This window comes from Balaenoptera acutorostrata, chromosome 14 (genome assembly GCF_949987535.1).
Source record: "Balaenoptera acutorostrata chromosome 14, mBalAcu1.1, whole genome shotgun sequence".
NCBI classification, from domain to species: domain Eukaryota; kingdom Metazoa; phylum Chordata; class Mammalia; order Artiodactyla; family Balaenopteridae; genus Balaenoptera; species Balaenoptera acutorostrata.
In genome coordinates this window covers 1,328,837-1,350,719 of record NC_080077.1, presented here as the reverse complement: position 1 = coordinate 1,350,719, position 21,883 = coordinate 1,328,837, and positions in this window count along the sequence as shown.

Sequence of the window (21,883 nt, the reverse complement as noted above, 5' to 3'; positions counted from 1 at the left end):
TCCTTGGAATTAAATGCTCCCTCCTCAAGTTGATTACCTGCCCCCCGTCCTTGCTCCTTGGTCTGCTTCGAGGACCACAGATGAAGGCTGTGGGGTCTGCACTTTGTCCTCTCGTTCAGTCAACAAATGCACATCAAGTCTCTGCTGTGCACAGGTCACGATCGACACCAGCGAGCGGGCCTGTGGCTGGTCAGGCCGAGAACTGGAGCCGTCCGCCCCTCGCTGGAGATTTTAATTGGTTTCTTACTCATTGTATCAGTCACCGTTCTCCAGAGAAACAGACCTATTGTGTGTGTGTGTGTGTAGCTGGAGACCCGGGGAAGAACTGAGTCTGCTGGCAGAATTCCTTCCACTTTAGGGAACGTCCGTCTTTTCTCTTAGTGTCTTCAACTGCTTGGATGAGGCCCACGCACCTTATGAGGGTCGTCTGCTTTATCAAAGTCAACTGACCTAAATGTTAATCTCATCTAAAAATACCTTCACATCGACATCTCGGCTCCTGTTTGACGCAAAACTGGGTAACATGGCCTGGTCAACCTGACACATAAAATTCATCTCACACCCTTTTACCCATTGACCAGGCACTGAGCGCCCACCACATCGAGGCTCCGTCAGGAAACAGAGGGACTGGCTTTGCCAAAAAGCACGTGATCTTTCTATCATCTCATTCGGCTTCTCCCAGCTAAAGGCACCCACCGCACTGATGTCACCAGTAATGGCGATGGGACCACGGAGCTGAGAGCCAGAGAAAACAGGGGCTTTGTGTCCATCCAGCCAGGGTGCATGTCCCGCCCGAGCTGCACGCTCATAACCCGCGATCCCTCGTGGAAGCCCAGGCGTCCAGCGGACAAAGAGGAAGATGGTTTTCAGGCATTTCACACTTGCACCACTATTCTGGACTCTTCCACCAGGAGACGGCTGTATGGGAACTCTGGCAGGATGTGGTTCACACTTACTGCATCCCAAGGGTGAGGTTGTGATTGATTAGCTGTGCCCTCAGTGGGCCTGGGCACCTGGACCTGGTCCCCGTGTTCAAACTCGCAGCCCACACACCTCTCAGACCCCCGGGTCACGGAAGCAATCCAAGGTGGGCCATTTGGGGCCCAGGTGGTACCTGTAGCTTCCTCTGCCTTGCAGCGGGGAGCTGGCGGCTCCTGGCCGACGCGAGTGACACTCACAGCTTGGGGACAGCCCTGGGCTGATCGACCCATCGTCTCCCTGCCGTCTCTGGGCTCCCACAGCTCATCGTCACGGGGAGGGGTGGTCTCCGGACGGTGCGGGGGCACAACAGGAAGGAGATGCAGTCTCCAGGGAAACAAGTCCAAACTCTCTCTCTTTCGCCCTGTTCTTCTCCAAACCCCCTTTAAGGCCATTGTAGAGAGAAATGACTTTTAACCCAAAGGTGCTTCCAGCGTTTTGCACAGTCACACACAACCCACTGTGGGTGAGGCACCTGCATACGAGGAACACAGCTTGACGGATTTATTTCCAGCTGAATGGAGGAACTTAAGAAAAAAAAAGAAAACATGTAATGACCCTAAAGCGCACCATCACTCATGATTGCTTCTGGGACTCACATGTGAGCTTCATCGTTGGAAGCTTTTCGACTCCGGGCTGCCATGTTTTTGGTGACTGTTTAGCTGTGAGCATCACACATCTTCTACGAGGTGACTTCGCCGCGGGACTGGCCCGCCCACTGCATTAATGAAGGTCAGGTTACTAAACCCTGTGTGCCCGGTCACACAGCCTTCCTCCAAAGTGAGACCTTCACTCAAATCGCTCAGGACGTTTCCAATTTTGATGCTGGTGCATCTTCAGAACTTCTTTAAAAGCACTGAAGGCTGCCCAGAGTTTATGGCTGGGGTGGGGTTTGGGGGGAATTGAAGTATACACTTGAAAACACTTTATGAACTCGGTCCAGCAGGCAGTGGGTCCTCTACTCCGTGAAGAGAAGTGCTGGTTGTTCCTTCCCCCCCAGGTCCAGGTGTGAAGCTGGCTGGCCATGCTTGTTCATTCAGAGAATTTTAATTATGCCTTGGAAATTCAATCGTATCTGAAACATCAAAGTGTCGTGCTGCATCAAATTCTGTATTACTTCTCTGAGAATTGGCGGGGCTGTGACACTATCTTGATTGAAACTTCTGGTTGACCTCCCCGATCTGGTCTCTCGTGATCACCTTACAGGTCCCAAGGTTGTGTCTTAAGGAAGCACAGAGCATGTCCTGTGTGGCGTTTGCCCTCGTGACTCTGCTGGGGGAGGGGCGTCCAGCTGTCCTTGTCCTTGGGGTCCAGAAAAGTGTGTGCTGTGCAGGAAGGAGAGTAGCAGTTGGCTCAGCGACTGTCGTGGTCGGGGCCCCATGTGCAGGGCCTTTGTCTAAAGCTACACTAGTACTTCAGCTTCTAAGTACCCCAGTCATATTCTGGTGGGGAAGACTCAACACTGCCTCTGACCAGTACATTTTCAGAAATCAATGAGTTTAAATGGATCAATGGATGAGTGGACGCTCCACCTACAGACGTGGTACCATGTGCCCTCATGGCAGCTCTGACGCAAGGCGCCCTTTGGAGCCGCAGAGATGACCTCTACCCCCATCCAGACCAGTGGGATTATGTGGGTGGGCAGGTGGGCGGGGGCAGGGCCGTGGGAGTGGTGCACACAGATGACAAAAACAACGCATCACTTGGCATTGGCAGAGCCCTCGAGTCTATGACTTCCTTTTGCAAATACTCATCAAATTCAATCCTCAAACAGACCAGGTAAGCATTATTATTTGCATATTTCAAACGAGGAGAGGCAGGGCTTGTAAGTTTGATCTATTTGCCCAAGGTCACAGAGTTACACATTGTGGGATCTAGGACTCAAACCCAAGTCGTCTTTCCTGACACCCCCTGCCTCTGGATGTCCAGGGTGACACGGACACAGCAGCCTGGGAGGCTGGGTCTCCATCAGCCGTCTTCACCGTTGTAGACGGAGCTCCTCGGCAGCTCACCTGGAAGGAGGTATCATTAAGGACAGTTTGCCGTGGAGACAGACACAGAGGGCTAGCAAGACCCCCTGCGGGGATCGGAGAAATAAACTGGCCAGATTCTTTATTTGAAGTAAAAGGTTCTTTTTTTGTGAAAGAGATAAAGAGGAAGAGAAAAAGCTCCTCTCTCCATGCGGGTCACCTTTATATACATTATTTATTACATTAATTTTCTGCTTCTAAATCCAGGTATCCCTGAGGAATTCTAGTTTAAGGGCAACTGAAGAGAAAGCCTTTGAAGTACTTCCAGCCCCTGAGCTTGCTTTCCTTCTTCACATTTGGGAAGAAGCTAGTAACATGCCCTCTCCTGTAAGGGGAGGAAAAACCCCCAGTCTTCATAATTCTCCACAAGCCGTTGTCGACCCTGACCTCTCACTTCCAGAAAAACAGCGTCTCTCCTCCAAACCCAACACGAAGACATTTGGAAGGGCCGTCACCCTGCAGAGATCCAGTCCAAGCACCAGTCCGGGCTGCTCCCGGGCCCAGCACCGCCTGGACCCCACCGGCCACCATGCCAGGGCCCGGAGAGGCTGGACGGAGGGGTGTCAGCTTCACAGTCGCGTCTCCTCCAATGCCGTCCCAAAGTCTGAGCACAAAGCTGCGATGCCTTCTACTCTCACCAAACCTCCTCGGCCCTTACCTACTGCCACAAGGGAAGATGGAATTCAATGATTTAATCCCCAGCTATTTGTCGAGAATAACACTTGCTCACGTATAAAAGTCATTTCAAACCTTATGAGTTCAGATGTGAAATATGTAGGGTTTCGAGCTAATTGTTTTTACAAACATAAGATCTTGACTTTGGGAAAACAGTTAAAAGTTCAAAAACTCTTGAACATCAGATAAGTATTACAAAGCAACGTTTAGATAAGTTTCAGTAAGACTAAAGGAATTAGAAACATATGAGTCATAATTTCCTTTAAACCCCACTTTCATTTAAAGATTAAGGGGCAGAGAGATACTGATTAACCAAATGTGTTCAAGTACTTAGTAAAGCCAGAATATTTAAAACATAATGAAGATATTTAGGGAGGAAAATAGTTACTGCATTTACTCAACGCCATTTAGGCCATGCAAATAAAGCAGTGTTTAGAGACTTCTTAAAAATTATTCATGGCTTAGTGTTACTTAACTCCGGCCAAAATGAACCATGAAAATTTGATTTGTGCTATCTTTACACAACTTTTCAGATTTCCAGTTAGAAAAGTTATATTCAGATTCTCAGAGTTAGTGATTAAAGGTGCTGATAGCTAAAGAATGAAAAATAATGTGGCAGGCTCTTTTATCATTCCCTGACAAATTAGTGTGGCTAATTTAGATTTAATAAATATTTATGGGGTACTTTTCCTTCTGTCAAAGGCTCATTTTTTCCTCAGTAAAGGCAGTCCAATATATAACTGTTTCACAGCTTACAAAATACATCTATTATATTAGGAAAAAATGGATACAGTAGAATATCAGTGCAAATAGAATATACTTTTAAAAGAAATAAAATTAAAGCTTCAGATGAAGTTGTTGAACCAAACACACACAGAGTGGACCATCCTGGTGGGAAAACAGCTATAAACGTGGTCTTTCTAGCAACCAAGGCAAAGAGGGAGACATGGTACTTTGTCAGGAGTGTCTGGAGAAAGGAACTCTCCATTCCAGCACAGGCCAGAAGGAGGAGAAAGGAGGCAAGTGTAAAATGTAAAATAAAATTTCTCTAATTGCACCAGTAATCCCAACAAATATAAATGGAGCTGTCTTACCTCATATGACACAGAGAAGTGTTTTGAAAAATTGAATTACGTTTTTATAAAATTTGAATGAAAAATGCAGCTTTATGTGGCTCATGGGGGACATGGGACATTAATAAGATAAAGAAACACAAAATAATTTGAAACTAAGAGGAAGGAAAACCATAACAAAACTGTGATACAGCAATAATAATGTTAAAGTAAAATATAAGGCAAAATCAAGAAGTAGATAAAGAAGGTATGATGGGTTGAATTGTGTCCTCCCCAAAATAAGATGTTGAAATCCTAACCCCAATACCTCAGAAAGTGGAAATATTTTCTTTTTATTATTTTCAAATATTTTATAATTTGGACATAAGTGTTTAACAGAAGTCATGAGGTTAAAATGAAGTGTGACCGGTGTCCTTATGACATGGGGATACGTGGACCTTTAGGCGGGTATAAAATTCTAGGCTGGACGCATCCTTCTGGTGCAAACATGGCTCCCCAGCCTCCTACCAACATTTACTTCTTCAAGTGAGGGACAGACACTCAGACACTAATGTGTCCCCTCGTCTGGGGACCTCCTGTGTGTTCTAGGCTACGCCCTTCCTACCAGGCTTCTTTGAAGATCTTAAACGTACATAGTTTTAAATCCTTTTCAGATTGTTTACAAAAAATTTTGTTTATAAACTTCCTAGCGAATATTTAGTTTTTTTTCAAGTTGACCTTCATGGTGTTATTGGGGGTCTGCGTTTTGAGATTCTGTCGCGTCTCACCTCTCCGGAGTCCCTCCCTTCCTCCCTCCCTCACCTCCTGAGCTCAGCTCCTTGGTCCACAGGCTTGTATCGCGGTCGGAGGACCGTCATCCCTGAGGGATGTTGCCGTGTCAGCCTCCTTGGGGTCTGTGCTGCCTTCTGGTTGCTGAGCCGTGTCTGCTGTCTCTGGAGACCCTTTGCTTCCCTCCCCAGGTGCTGCTTCTCTCAGCCTTCAGGTGGAGCCCCCTTCCTGAGCCCCTGTTTCAGATCATCGCCTTGCTGGACCCCTGAGTCCCCGCAGCTCCCGGTCCCGCAGCCCATGGAGGGGGTGGAGAACTCGGCCAGTCCACGGGGGATACGGATGTTGGTCGTGAGTGAGACTGTGTCCAGTATATTTTTCTGTGTTGTCTAAAGTTCCTGAGTATTGGAAACACGTCTGGGTAGGTTCTCTGAAAGTCACATCTACAAAAATAGAAGCCGCATAACCTGCTGTCTCCTGGGCACAGAACGTGATGCCTTCCTCTCCCAGGATGGAACCGATCACGTCACCAGAGGGAAAATGCAGGGGAGTCTTTGTTTGTGCTTTTTAATAGAAAATTTTCTGGAGCACAAAAGTGGACTTGAGGGGAAGAAAGGGGATTTTTTTTTTTTTTACATTTTTAGAAGAATGAACATCTTTGCACTCAGAAGGGGATAATGGTATATGTATATAATATATGTAATGTATATATAATGTGTGTGTATGTATACATATATATACACACACACATATCTATGAAGTAATTTTACAGTAACATTAACCCCTTTTATCCTCTGGTTTTAGAAATGTTCTTTCATTAACTCTTCCATAAAGTGAGGGAAATACGGAATAACTGTCAACCATCAGCACCAAAAAATAATAACTATTAATATTACATGTTTTCATGAATTAAAATAATACTGAAACCTACTGGAGGTGCAAGGCAGGAGCGTGAGGTTGGCTTCACAATGAGGGAGCATTTCCTGTCTGTCCTTCATGCGTTGCCATCTGTTTCAATAAAGATATTTCCTTTCTCATTGTTTCAAAAAAGCTTAGTTCAAAAGAATGAGTGATTCAATAGACGCATTAACCATTAATGCTACTAACTCACTTAGTCTTTCGCTCCAAAGATCTTTGTATGCATTTTCTTTTCTTTGTTTTGCTTAAGACTTCTGTGCTCTATGTAAATTTGTAGAATTATAGAGTGGGGTGTAAAACACTTCAAAACTAATGAGAAAAGGGGGAAGAGCCATCGCTGGGTATGCTACACCAAGTAGCGTTAGTTCAATGTACTTAGCAGATTCCATACACTGTTGTCTGCACACTGACTGCTCAGACTATGGGCAGGAGGCCTAACTCTCCAATCCTCTCTTTAGGGGGTCAGTCTGGGTCAAATGTGGCTAAAAGGGCCCTAAGCCAGCAGACTGGATCTGTGCATCTTGTAGGAACTCACTGCCCACAGAACCTTCTTAGGGGCCCCCAACCAAATAACTTTTTCTTCCTGATGACATTCCCTAAAATATAACCTACTTCTTCAGAGGAAATTTGTGTCTCTCGAAGGAGTCAGCTTGCCCTGTTGATCCAGGTAGATACTTGCCAGATACATGATAGCGGCAGAATGCAGAGACCTAAAATGATTTAGTTGGTAAGTTCAGTGTTACAATTTTCAGATAAAAACTTTCACGTTTATTTTTTTTATTTTTATTTTTTTTAAAAGAAATTTTTTCATTTATTTATTTATGGCTGTGTTGGGTCTTCATTTCTGTGCGAGGGCTTTCTCTAGTTGCGGCGAGCGGGGGCCACTCTTCATCGCGGTGCGCGGGGCCTCTCACTATCGCGGCCTCTCTCGTTGCGGAGCACAGGCTCCAGACGCGCAGGCTCAGTAGTTGTGGCTCACGGGCCCAGTTGCTCCGCGGCATGTGGGATCTTCCCAGACCAGGGCTCGAACCCGTGTCCCCTGCATTGGCAGGCAGATTCTCAACCACTGCGCCACCAGGGAAGCCCTCACGTTTATTTTTAATGTCACCATCCAGGTGGAAACCTGAGATCCGTCACTTGCCATTTGTGTGATTTTGAGCAAGTGATTTATCCTCTTTAAGCCAAGGTCTTGCGGTAAAGTGGGCATTTTCACAAATCACAACGCCACAGTCAGAATTGTTGTACTGAAAAAGATGAGGAATATGGATGTTCCTAGAGCAAAGTCTATTCATAGTAGTCAGCTGGGAACTAGAGTGTCTTTTCCTCTAGTTCACACAGAGCACTTCCTAGCCTCAATTTTCCAAAGACACGCTCCACCCCCCGCCCAGCATCACGTATCCGTGTGTTACGATGGCATCGGACTCTTCTCTAGAGAACATGACCGAGCGATGACCCTGCAGGTAGCGTCACACAGGAGGCTGCAGTGTAACGAATAGTTCCCTTCCATCAGAAAACGGTTCCTGTACCCACCCAGGGAGCCAGCAGCGGCTCAGACTCTGAATTCCAGGATCAATGCAGGACCAAGGCTACAACCCTTCCAGAATAAGGACCTTTTGTGGAGAGGTTATCACACTTCTCAAACCTGTTTTCAGAGATATTTGTCAGCCTAACTGGTCATCCTTCTCTGTCCAGGGAATCGGAGGCCTGACCTGAAGGAGACGTGGGGTCAGAACACCCAGGAGGGGACACAGACCTTGCGCTGGTGACTGGGGCTACCCTGGAAGGTGCCCCCCGCTTCTCCGCAGGCAGCCAGAGCAAACCGCCCAGAGTCTCTGCGCCTCCCGCAGAGGAAGGTGACACATTTAAGCCACACATTCGCCCAGCAGACTGACCGATGCGAAGCAAACGAAATCATAAAGAAAGCTATGTTTCTTTTCTATTCAAAGGGAGTATTCACAAAGGCAGTTACTCTATAAAAATAGCAAAGGGCACTAAATATTCAATAGATGGCCAGTTCACGTTAAGTTTTGGTCTCCTCTTTTCTTTTCATTCGGGAAAATAATTCCCACACCCTCGGTAGGTGTGATTTGCCACGGCTGTGCGTTTGCACGCAGGAGGTGAACACAGGCTCAGTGTTTTTTTGGGTTAGAAATTCAGAGACTAGCAGCTCAGTCGGCCCTTGACAACTTCCCAAGGATGTGAACGCACTTGCCGTGCACTCAGCATGTATTTTTCAGGCTCTCGGGGCTCTGCTCCAGGTGGCCGTCTTGGACATCCAGCAGGCGCTGAGCTCGAATAAATGCATCTTTTTGTTCCGCTCTTGGCTTTCGGAGACCCTGGGGACCTCGCCCTCACTGTGCTCCTTGGTTTTCAAGGAGAGGGTTTTATTCGGAGCTACGGCAGAATATTTTGCTCATTCTTTTCATTGCGATTTAAAAAAATTTTTTAGTATTTTTAAAATTCATATAAAATGAGAAATTAAGATGCCATTTATTTTCAGTTTTTAATGGGAACTACTAATCTATCCTCCAATGTGTTAAAAACAATTCACTGTACCCACCCTGGTGCTGCCGTCTGCTTTGCAGGGCTGGGTGAGGGCGCTTTGGAGCTCTCTGTGGTCCAGGTAGAGATCTGTCTCCCCCAGAAGACAAATTCCTTGAAGGCAGGGCCTGTGTCTTTTTCAAATGTGTCTTCCTGGTAATCAGTCAAGCAACTAATAAATAGGTACATAACTGATGAAGTGGTCCAGCTCAGGCCACCACCAACAGAGGGTCCAGATCTGTTTTAACAGAATTTTAAGGGCTTCAGACCAATTCAGCTGGTCTTCAAGCCAGACTTAAAAATGGAGAAATCAAATACACAGGCTCAGAATCCATGAAAACCATGATACGGTCCTGCTGTAGGCCGGGAGACGACGTCCCGTCCAGGCTTGGGTCCGGGAGTGATCACAGTGAGGGTCAATGCCCGGCAGCGGTGGAGGCGGGTCGCGGGCACCTCCCTCTGAGCCGAGCAGTCGTCCTGGCGAGAGGGGTGCCTCCCTGACAGGCGTGGGCCAGGAAAGTGAGTTCAGTGCAGCTCAAATCTACACTCACACTGGGTATGTTTTACATTTACAACTTAGTTATGAATTTTATTTCAACTCCCGTGTGGCTGAATGAAAACGCCTGCCTCATGTTTTGGTTCCAAAACCCACATTTTGTGTGTGTGTGTGTATTCCCTCTATACGAATATCTAGAAGGAGGGTGGGAATACTTTTGTTTTCCCAGGGTGCCTTTGTGGGCACACTGTTAGTTTTTCCATTCCGGCTATGGGCACCATCCCTCAGAGGATGCTGGACCCAGAGGAACACGACAGAAAAGTGTGTTTTGAGCAAAAGGCAAAGGGAAGGCAGGCAGGGCCGGTGAGACAAGGAGGTGGGATAACGAAGCCAGGAGAGGGGAGGGGGAAGGCAGGTCCCTCCGGGCACCTTGTCCACCGCGACAGTCGAGGTCCCGGGACGGCGGGGATAGTGTGGCCGGCAAAGCAGCAAAGAGTCCACGCAGCATCTCGGAGGAGGAGGCCAGCGGCTCAAGGGGAAGCGGCTTCTCCCTTGGCCGACAAGCGCAGGGCCCGGGTGGGTGGCTGGCTGGTCGCCTGCTTCGTGAGAAGCGATGACCTGTCCTCCTCACGCTTCGCGCGGTCCCTCTGTCCTCAGGTTGCGGCCAGGTGGGGCCTCCCCCTGCGGATTCTAATGAACCTTGTTGAGTTTAGTCATGAGATGGTCTGGAAATAGACCATTTGTGGTGACCTAAATGGAAAGTAAATCCAAAAGAGAGGGGATATATGTACACATATGGCTGATTCACTTCATTGTGCCGTGGAAACTGACACAACTATACTCTAATAAAATAATAATAATAATAATAAAAGGCAAAGGGAATCAGTCACTCATTGGTCTGATTTCAAGTATGACTCTTAATAGAACCAGGAATCCAAAACTTTCAAGCCACCTCTTAAGGTTTTACACATCCTTTCTTGATCTTTATGTTAGCGCATTTGCTTAGATTTTTCTATGCTCTGCGAATTGATAGGTTCTAAACTCCTAAATCAAAACATGTTTCATTTCATTTTGGAACTCTTTTTTTGGAACTACTTTTTTTGGAACTACTTTTTTTTGGAACTACTTTTTCTCCTTTGTTTTCTCCCTGGCAAACAAAAGTTCCTTCCTTTCCTTCAAATTCCAGAGATGTGTTTGTGAGCTGAGCAGACACATTTACACGAGCTTTCAGCCCTTGTTCCAAATTCGTTTCTTTAACGTTGAGCATAGTTATTTCTTGATCTTGGTGTGAGTTTCCTTAGATTGTTCACAGCTGACTTACATGACCTGATGATGAGAATTCAAAACACGGATCATCTTTCTGAAAACAATATGCTTTACTTACGGGTAAAATACTTTGTTTTATGGATTCTCAACTTCTTTTTTAAGATACAATTCCATTTAAGAAGTTTCAAAAAATAAAAGAGATTGCTGAAAAAATATTTTTAGGACTTAATAAACCTCGACAACATAACTAGTTTACCTTTTCAATGAATCCTGTTACCTGATGCAATTACCCAGCTTATAGTCACACATCAAGGGCGGCTTATCATCGGATGAGTAAATAAGACAAACTCCACGAACTTCTGCGACACACAAACGCAGAGGGTGGTGCCTCACTTCATGGAGGGACCTGCATTTTGAATGTGACCTGAAAGTCTCTGCTCTGGACACTGAAGCACGAGTTCCGTGCTGCTGTTTAGCCAATGAACACGCTGCGTTGGTCCGAGGGGCCGGCTCCCTGCAGCCCGTCAGCTCCGCCGCCCCCGGCAGCATCCACCACTTTTCACCATCTGTTTCCAGACGTGGTAAAACTGTAATATTTCTTAACAGACTGTGCATTGCTACTTGGATCCCAGAACATTCTCTGCACACGGGGAAGAGCTGGCAGCTCCTGAGCCTGGGGGCAGCAGAGACCTTGTGAAAATCTAGGCTGAGTGACTTGTTCTAACGTCAAAACTTCTGAGGCTGAGGTTTGCTTCTTTATTTGCTTTTAGAGAATGAGAGTCTGGGAAGTGAAGGTGGAGGACCTGCCTTGGAAAATCAAGGGATTTGTCGATTGAGAATCATTGCAGTTCTTCACCAGAATTGGTCAAGTTACTCACTAGAAATTCTCATCTATTTTTATATTGTTGTAGGTGCCAAGTGAACAAGCTTAGTATTTCAACCTGTAAAAATATTTGAAAATGTTCAAGTTTTGAAGCATTGAGAGACAGTAGTGAATATTTAAGACTCTGTAACATACAAGAAGACCCCCGGCCTCTCTAAATGTGACGGTGTGTACATGCACACCTGTACGTGGGAAAGCGCATGTGGCATTGATCACCTACGTGGGTGCAATGCCAACTCCACATGGCTTTGCAATCTCTGATTTTTGCAAGTACTTTTTCTTCTTGAATATATTTTGTGTTGATTAAACTATTCATCATCCCCCGCCCCAGAATAAACATTACTCAGCATGTACCACTGATAACCAACTGAGAGAATTCTACCTAAATTTTTTTTAGAGAAAGAAAATTAAAAAATTAAAACTCACCCGATTATTTGAGAACCTACGGGCTTTCGATGAAGAGTCTGGCGGAAAACTAATTCTCACACTGGTCGGTTACTTCTCCTTTTTAGGTTTTTATTCTCTGCTCTCACATACAAAACAGGCTTATTGTGCATCTGAAGTCACCAAAGGAGGCCTAAGCTTGTCACCCCTTCCTAAGGCCTTCTTTGTCTGTTTGGCCTGGGAGTGACCTTCACCTGGAGTCATGCTTCGTGTTGGACGCTGGCGTCTGCCTTCGCGCCTCTGTAATGGGGCCGCGCAGACGGCAGAGCTTTGCTCTCATTTACGAGGTAGGAGCAACTTCCATACGGCACTTAATCTCTCATCCCTTTGGTTCTGACCTCAAGTGACTGTGGGTTGAGTGATCGGAAGAGACCTTCAGTCCTTCCAGGCCTCCCACAGGTTCCCCGGTGTGATTGGTATTTGCTGCAAAGAGCACTTTAGTGCGAGTGTTATTTTTCTCACTGAAGAGGCGGGCTCGGGTATGGGATGAGATTTATGGAGGTTTTTCTTCCTGAGAATAGAAATCAGAGGGAACAGATGCTGGCTCTGGGGCTTGGTGCAGAGGGCGCCTGCGGCCTTCGCAGAGTCCAGACACGGAGGTGACGGAGCGTGGGTGTTCCTGGGACGTAGGCGAGAGACCGAGAAGCAGGTTACAGCGCTACCCGGTCCACCCTGGGGGAAAGGTTAAAAAAATAATGCAACTAAAGTCAACGGAATAAGAGCAAAAAGAGTAAGAAAGAGACAAATTGTAATGCAGGGAGGAGAGAAGCAGATGGGAAGTGAAGCGATTATTTTTAGGATGCCTCCAGTATGGGAAGCCAAGGCATCGTGGGAATAAGCATGAGGTGACGCAATTTATGCAGCTATTTTTAAAAAGTCAGCATCCTCTTTAAAAACGGTCAAAGCACTGCGTGGGCTTTGATCAGCGCTGCAGGGCTGTGCAAAGCCCCGCAGGGTAAGCCGTCCACGGCCCCTAGAAATTCCAACCGCGACTCGGTGGCACTGGACCACGGGAGTGACGGCCCAGGCTCGTGGGGGGGCTGGTGGGGCGTGCTCACCATCGGGGTGTTGGGCTGGGGGATGAAGGAGGGCGCCCCCTGCCAGGACGAGCAGAGCGTGGGCTCCCGGCTCCGGCAGGGGAGCGGGCACCACAGGTCGTGTCCCCATCTGGACAGGAGGAGGAGAGACGGGTGAGCAGCTGCATTTCAAACCTCCGCTGTGTTGCATCTGCCAACGCGGCCTTGGCTGGAGAGGCAGCTGTGGAGGCCGGCTCCAGCCACGGTGGACGTCTTTGCTCCCGAGGGGGGTCCCCCCGCAAGGTACGGGGCGAAGGAGGAGCACCCCAGGGGTGACTCAGCCCACCTACCGGGACCCACCCTGCTGAGCGCGTGCGCTGGGGCTGGGCCCACCAACACGCTCTCTCCCCGCTCCTCCGTCCACAGTGAACATGGACGTTTGGCTCCAGGGTAGAGTAATTTGGGATACCTTTTTATTTCTAAAGTACTTGGGTGATAAAGCACGAGGCAGTAGCCTTCAGTCTGCAAACCGGTAGCTCAACACCCCCTCTGAGCCCGGAAGGTGCTGGAGCCCAGGGTGGACACGGGGACCTTCCGCGTCGGTGCACAATGGCCATCATGACTTCGGCCGCGACCTGGGCCAGGAGCGGCGCGGGCCGGTCAGTGCTGACGGCGGGCACCCTCACGCCCGCACACCACACAGAAGGTTTCAGCATCTACTGAAGTCTGTCAGCACCAAGCCACCAACACGGCTTCAGCTGAGTCACACATTTCTGAAATGTTCCCAGTTGGCTGGTCTGAGCGGGTCGGGGACCGGGCCCTCCGGGTCTTTCTCACTCTCAGTAAATTTTTAGAGCCATCACTCGGCACGTTTGCAGGTAAGGGCATCCCTGGCCTCGTTTCTCCCCCCGCCCAGCTGTCCGTTCAGGTGTGGGCCGGGATCAGGAGCATCTGGGCGTGTGCGTGCCCGGGCCCCGCTCTCGGGCCGGGCAGCTGGCTTGGCCCCAGGGACAGGGTGCTCTGCTTCGCGAGGGACCACCTGGCGCCCTCCGACCAGGCCCTCCGGAGACCCCGCGGTCCGTGGTGTCAGGAACTGGGCCCCGGGTGCTGGGGAAGCGGCAGGGAGGACACACATCCAGAGAGCGGCGGTAAGGAGCCTCTGTGCTGGGCCACAGCTCTTCTTAGGTCTCAGCGCGAGAGCCCACAACGCTGCCCTATGGCCCGACATACAATGACCCCCTTGAGCACAGCAGTGATATTTAGAAGGAAGGAAGCTGGTGTCAAGTGTTCCCTCAGTCAGTCATTCTTCTGCTGAAGGCCCTTCAGGAACCTCCCCCAGACCCCCTGATGGGCTCCTCTGTTAAGGCACCTGCCCCTCCCCACCCCCCCTGGCCCCGCGCAGCACTCGGGCACGCAGAGCACTTCGCCCAATGGTCTCCGAGACCCACGACAAACACGTACTATTTTCTGTTTAGAGGGAGGGTAGCCTGGGGACCACACGGCCACTGGAGGGTAAGCCAGGTGGACGTCAAGTTGGGGACCCAGCCCACCCCCAATCCTGGCGGTGACCCTGGGGGGCAGAGATGAAGTTGGGCAAGAAAGAGGAAACACACTTTGCTCTTGTGTGTTCTGGAGGAAAAGTATAGCCAGCGCCAGTTCTCAATAATCTGGACTCCAGGCCCTACTCAGTCCATTGTCCCCTGGGATTTCTTGGTCCAAATTAACATGTATTTGTCCTGCCTAACTGCACCCCAGCATTATGACCTCCTGTCTCCCCACTCAACTCCATTTCAGAACCTCTACAAATAGCCATCACCCGGGGTAAGAACAAAGGAAAAAGCAAGGATGACAGATTCTTTACCGCTGCAGAAATTCCTGAGGGCAGCTGAGGGCAGCGACTGAAACCCCAGCGTGGGGAAGGGCCTCCGAGGACTGTGAGGGGGGGCAGAAATGAACATGATTGTCTGCGTTTTGCAGATGAGAAAACTGTAAGAATCTCTAAGAAATGTAAATTTATATCATGCCCCAAGGCAGGTAAATTGTCCCAATAAGCAAATGCAAGTGAGCGGACCTCAAAGCCACTTCTCCTTTGCACTCCTTTGCCCCTGGAGGACCTGCTTCAGGCCCTTCCCCTCATTGCAAACTTGACATTTTAAGCATAATCGGGCTGCTCCTATATTATGGTAAGTGACACAAAATGCTACCAGCATAATGCCACTAAGAAAAGGACTGATTTATTCTGACCATGGTTAGTTTTGAAAAGGTGCAGATTAACAAACAAACAAAAAATAGCATCACCAAATGGTCGCGGGGATTCTCATGGCCCATTGAAGACGTGTCACCAGAGCAGGCAGCTAGCTCTGTGCCAAGAACCCTTAGAAGGACCAGCTTGGGGTTGACTCTTGGCTTTTATTGCCACCCAGGGGCCCTGGGACGGTTACTCAGCATTTCTAGACCTGGGTTTCCGGATCCATAAAGTGTGAACATCACAGAGCTGTTAGGAGGTTGACAGGACAGAGGGCGTCGAGCCTATAGCACAGGGGCTGGGGAATGAGAACCAGGGTTTGTATTTTTAGGTGATTGTTCTGGGGAGGCTTCCCTGCTTGATGAACAGGCAGTGTTCTGGGGCTCGTGGGTATTTGGGATTTCATAAAACGCTCTCTATGCCTCTGATTATTGTGTGGAGGATATTCATTCATCTAATCTGTCCTAGAGCCTCAGCAAAGACTGACCCTAGCAGTAAACAACAAGTTGAGTTAAGAGCTAAAGCTCAGTCTTGTTGTTTTGTAAATTCTCAGTTGCTTTGGATGCAAAGGTCAAGGTCAGTCTTGAGATCTCAGCCAAGGTGACCCAGCAGGACGCTCCTGGAGACATGGAGGGGTGTGTCCTGCAGGGAGAAATTTATCAAACTCTTGGTCTTATTCCTCCCAAAATATGCTCTCAGGCCCGTTGAATGGCCGGTACCCTCCTTCCATCCTGACCAGTGTGTTGAGAACGAAGACACCCAGGACGATAGTTGAGAAAAGTTCCCTGCCTGCATGTTCTGGGCGCTTCCATGAGGCAAAGAGTGTTCCTTCGTGAGCATCAGCAGGTCCAAGGATCCACATTCTTCAGATCGTGGCACAGAGCTGGCTTGTCACACATGTTCAGGGTCTGGAATCATCTCTCCAGGCCAGGATGGGGGCCCCAGTCCTGTGCACACCCCACCTCAGTCCCCTGGATGTCAGGGCCCCCGATTACCCTTGATGGGAACAGCTTGGGCAGCTTTTCCTTCAAGAGGGCCCTTCTCCTGCCAAGTCTGCCCTTGCATCCTGGGACCTTCAAGCCCAAGTCTGGAATAACTCTTTGCAGACACAGTGAAAGTGAATATGTCTAGAGTGATTTATGGGTCTGTTTGAACTTACATTCCTATGTTTCGCTGCTTGCTGTGGGCAAGAATTTTCTGATGGCTTATTCTGAACAGAGTTTATATTAGAAGCTGCTGTTTTACTTTCTGAGACATGAAGTGGTAATTTCATTAAGGGCTTTTATTAGATCTTGGTAACTTGCAAATTTTCTCCAGTTTCATTTGCATACAGAACTTTATAAATATAAAGGGAATTCTGTATTTGTCATTTAAAAAAAGATCCAAAATTGCAGAATTGAGATGGATAACATTGTTTTTATATATGTACATATTGTCGCAAAGGTGTTTGTTAAAGTTTCCATGGGAAGAGTCCGTGCTCCTTAGTCGTGATGTAAGTGGTTTCGATGATCTCACAAGCTTATCCATTATCTTGAAACAGGTGAGTGGGGGAGATGTGAGATTACCGTGGAATGCGAGTGTCCCTCAGAGGGTCATGGACTTGCAAGATTGTGTTTAGAGCCTTCTCATTTGTCTTTACTCAGATGAAATAAAACCTCCTCCACCTTGAATTCCTGGAAGTAGGATGCAGATTTTAACCCTTTCTTACCCTCCAAGGCAACCATTTTAGAAACAAAAATATGCTTGTCCTCTGGGGTAGAAGTAAGGATTCCCCGCTGGCCTGTGTGTCTGAGCACACGTGCCTACAGGAAGCTTTTGCTTTGACATCTTTCTGGATAGGATCCCGTCTTGATCCCCAGAAGATGACTTAACTAGAAGTAAAGCAGACAGGTGCAAGAAGACATTTAAACACCGTCCTTTGTTGCAGGAAATTTGTTTCTAAGCTCACCCTCAAGTCATTGTAAAATATGATGGGAGGAGATCAAAAGGAACCGAGGCACAGAACCATGAGACTGGTTTCAAAGGCCCTGCCTGTTTCCAGGACAAGGTTCCTTTCATGATGAAGCTTGCTGGATAATAAGGTATATGTATAGCTTCTCTGTCGGGAATGAATTTGGGGGAGGGTACTTTTCTGTAGTAAAATGACTACAATGGCATCATAATTTTAGCAAAATTAAGGGAATAATTAAAATAAACACATTTTATGCTATGAGCTTTTCTGGAAATTTCCTTTTTGTTTGTCACATTGTGACTCAGTAACTAAATGCTGGAATGGTCTTGGGGGACTGGGAGGAAAAAGTGGGAATTGGAGACTATTTGCTGTTAGGTATGGAGTACAAGGATACAATAGTGATTCAGCCAAAAAAAACTCACTAGCAAATTTACATCTCCAGTGACACTGAGCTCATTTCACATAACAGAGCCTGCTTCATAAGCTTACGTAAAGATTAAATTGTTAATAAATACAACTAAAAATTAAGAATGTAATATTAAAATTTTAATAAAGACTGAATCATTCATAAAACTCAGAAGAATATCTGACACAGTTTAAGTGTATCAATCAATGTTAGTTATTATGGCTGTAGTTTAAAATATCGATTTATAAAAATTAGAGTATACATAGAAAATATTTGCAAATGATATGACAAATAAGGGGTTAATATCCGAAATGGATAAACAGCTCATACAACTCAACATCAAAAAAAATAAAAAATAAAAAATGGGCAGAAGACCTGAATAGACATTTTTCCAAAGAAGATATACAAATGGCCAACAGGCACATGAAAAGATGCTCCACATTGCTAATCATCAGGGAAATGCAGATCAAAATCACACTGAGATATCACCTCACACCTGTGAGAATGACTATTATCAAAAAGACAATGAATAACAAATGTCGGCCTGGATGTGGAGAAAAGGGAACCCTCGTGCACTGTTGGTGGGAATGTAAATTGGTGCAGCCACTGTGGAAAACAGTACGGAGGTCTCTCAAAAAACTAAAAATAGAACTACCATATGATCCAGGAATTCCACTCTTGGATACATACCTGAAAGAAACAAAAACACTAATTCAAAAAGATACATGTACCCCAATATTCATAGTAGCATTATTTACAATTGCCAAGATATGGAAGTGACCTAAGTGTCCATCGACAGATGAATGGATAAAGAAGATGTGGTGTATATATATATATATATATATATATATATAATGGAATATTACTCAGCCATAAAAAAGAGTGAAATAATGCCATTTGCAACAACATGGATGGACATGGAGGGTATTATGCTAAGTGAAATAAATCAGAGAGAAAGACAAATACTGTATGATATCACTTACATGTGGAATCTAAAAAACACAACAAACTAGTGAATATAACAAGAAAGAAACAGACTCTTGCATATAGAGAACAAACTAATGGTCACCAGTGGGAGAGGCAAGGGAGGAGGGTCAATAGAAGGGTTGGGGATTAAGAGGTACAAACTATTATGTGTGAAATAAGCTATGAAGATATATTGTACAACACAGGGAATACAGCCAATATTTTATGGTAACTATAAATGGAGCATAACCTGGGAAAATTGTGAATCACTATATTGCACACCTGTAACTTATATAATATTGTTCAATATAAAAAAATAAGAAAATCTGAATTGGAAAAAAATTAGAGTACACATTCAATATTTTTTCAATTTTTTATTGACAATGTCTAGCATATTAACATAATCTAGTTATAAATTTAGCAAGAACACTTCCTTAACTACACCCATCATTTAAAAATTCATCATAATAGCAGTTCATTAAATCATCCTCTACTTTCACTTGTTGTGACCTTTTTTTTTAATCTATCACATGTCTCTCTGGAATTATGTTTATGATTTGATATTTCTGTTATGGGAAAGAAGTCATGCTGGTCAATCGAGGGCCATGAGAGGAGCTCTAAAAACCGGTGTTTACGATAAACACAGGTCAGGGAGGCAGACTGTTACATTACTTTTGGACCAGAACCTCGGCAGCACTTTCGCAATTATGAAGTGAAATCAGTGTGTGTTTTGTTCTTTGCATTTTCTTTTTTGACATTTATTAGGATGGTGGACACACGTTTGACATCATTATTTTGAAAGTCTAGGCTTATCATTTCGTGTCATAAATAAATACAGCTGTTATTTCAAGAAAACAAAGCACAATCAGTTCAAAACCAGAAAGCAAATAGCGGCTCCACGGAGAACAGCTGAAATGTTGTGACGAGGTGAAGTTCGGAGAAAAAGGTTGGCACTGACAAGAGCAATGGGTCACTGTAATGACTAAACTCCAGGCTGAAATCTCAGGGGGAACATGTAGGTGGCAGAATAAGGGAAGGAGGTGCTGTGGTCTCGGTGTTTGTGCCCCTCTCCACGACCTGTGTGCTGAAGCCCTGACCCCACGGTGACGGTTAATGCGGGGGGTGATGGGGTCAAGAGGGAAAGCCCCCGAGAATGAGGTCAGTGCCCCTTCAAGGGGACCCCACACAGCTCCCTGGCCCCTTCCACCACCCGAGGACATGGCGGGAAGGTGCTGGTCTGTGAACCAGGGGGTGGGCTCCCACTTCCTCACCAGACCCCGAATCTCCCGTCCAGCCTGCAGGACCGAGAAACCAGTGTCTGCTGCAGACAAGCCCCCCGGTGTGTGGCATGCTGCTCTGGCGGCGAATGGACTGAGACAGGAGGTGAACGTGGAGGGGCTGCTGGGCCCTCGGCGAGCGCTATTGGGACCAGGTGTTTTCCTGGAAAACAGAGGTTGAGGAAGGGGCCGCGCAGCACTGCGGAGAGATGCAGGAGTGGGCGGCGTCGGGGCTGCTCTGCTGAGTACTGGGTCTGTGTGTGTGTGCGTGTGCATGTGTGCACGTGCGTGCGTGCGTGTGTGTGTGCACGTGGGTGCGTGCGTGCGTGTGCGCCCGCGCTTGTGTATGTGTGTGCGTGTGTGCACGTGTGCGTGTGTGCACTTGTGCGTGTGCGTGCACGCTTGTGTGTGTGCGTGTGCATGTGTGTGCGTGTGAGCGCGTGTGTGCGTGTGACACCCGACAGCTTTCCCATCACTGAATGCAGACCCCAGCGCTTCCGAAAGGACAGTAGAAGGTCGTCACCCCGTGCGACGCTGAGTGTGTGCTCAGGACACGGCCACCGTGGCTCCGCAAGGCACTGTCAGGGTGGCTGAACACCGCCCGCGAGCTCCGGGGGGGCTGAGAAGGTGTGACGGATGAACTGGAAACCGACACTGATGACCTGAGGAGAAGAGGCCTCCAGGTGGGGATGGGAGCCCTGCGTTCTGACCGGCACTCGGGCCTCCGGCGTCTGTCAGCGGGCAGGTGGACCCACGGGAGGATAAGCCATCGTCCCACCTTCACCCCCTGACTTCTGCCCACCATCATCTGGCCCGACCTCCAGGAGGGCTTTCCCCCTGTGGTGCCTTCTGGGGTCCCCCTGAGTTCCGGCTTCCCTGTCCCCCCTAAGTGAAGTCGCCCACAACCTGCCTTCTTCTCCAGCCGGGGCTCAGCTGGCCGTAGACTTTGCATTTGGCCTGACAATTGTGTCCTGATTTTTCGTGTATTGAAAGCCCAGGTCCCAGCACAGGCGGAGGGTTTACGGTGTCCCCCAAGCCCCCCGAAGCTGAGAGACAAACAGCCGACCACCCCGTATGCAAAGGGGGACACACCACACGACTCCCCTGTCCAGTCAGGCTCAAATCAGTTGGCTCACTCCCCTCCTCTTTCCCTCCCCTGGCCTCTCCCTCCCCCCTCCTTCCTGGATGTGAGAAGACCCCCGGATCACAGATGGGAAGGCAGGACGGCCAGCGGTGGGAGGGCGGGGCTTTGGGGAGCTCTGGGAAGGGTCCAGGCATTAAGGAGCTTGGTTTTGAGCTCAGGGAGAGAGAGCAAAGCTGACAGACGATGATTCTCACGGGGAAGTTTGAATCCTGCGGGAAAGTGTGGTTTTGGGAAATCTTCCTGGGGCTTCGGCGGGACGGAGGTGGGAGGAGCTGAGGGAGGGGCGTGAGGGGCATCGAGGCCAGAGCCCCAGCACGCAGCTGGGAGCCCCCTCCTCCCATAGCCAGACCGCGTCCCTGCCTGGGACCGGGCATGCCCTGTTCAATCAGGTGATATGTGTCTGCATTCACCCTTCTCGCTCTGGGACAGGAGTCCTTTCAGGGTTACTGCTTTAATAACAGCCCCTGAGCTGGGTGTTTGAGGTTTTACGCACAGAAATCCATCTGGCTGAAATGCTTGGAGACCAGATTTTGATCCAAGTTCCATTTCCTCACAAGAATGGGTAAACTAAGCTTTAATAATCGAAGGTGACCTTTCCAAGGAAGCTGCGGCGTTTGGAAAGCGTCCACCGAGTACCTGAGAACAATGTCGAGGCATCTTCTCGGCTGCAGCTGGTGGGGCTGGCATCCCTCACCCCCCGGGGATCTGGGCGAGTCTCGGAGGGGACGTGTTGGGTGGGAGGCTCTGGCTGGGCCTGGGCATGCCGCCTGCTGGGTTTTCCTGCTTCTCGGAATATTTATGAAACCATG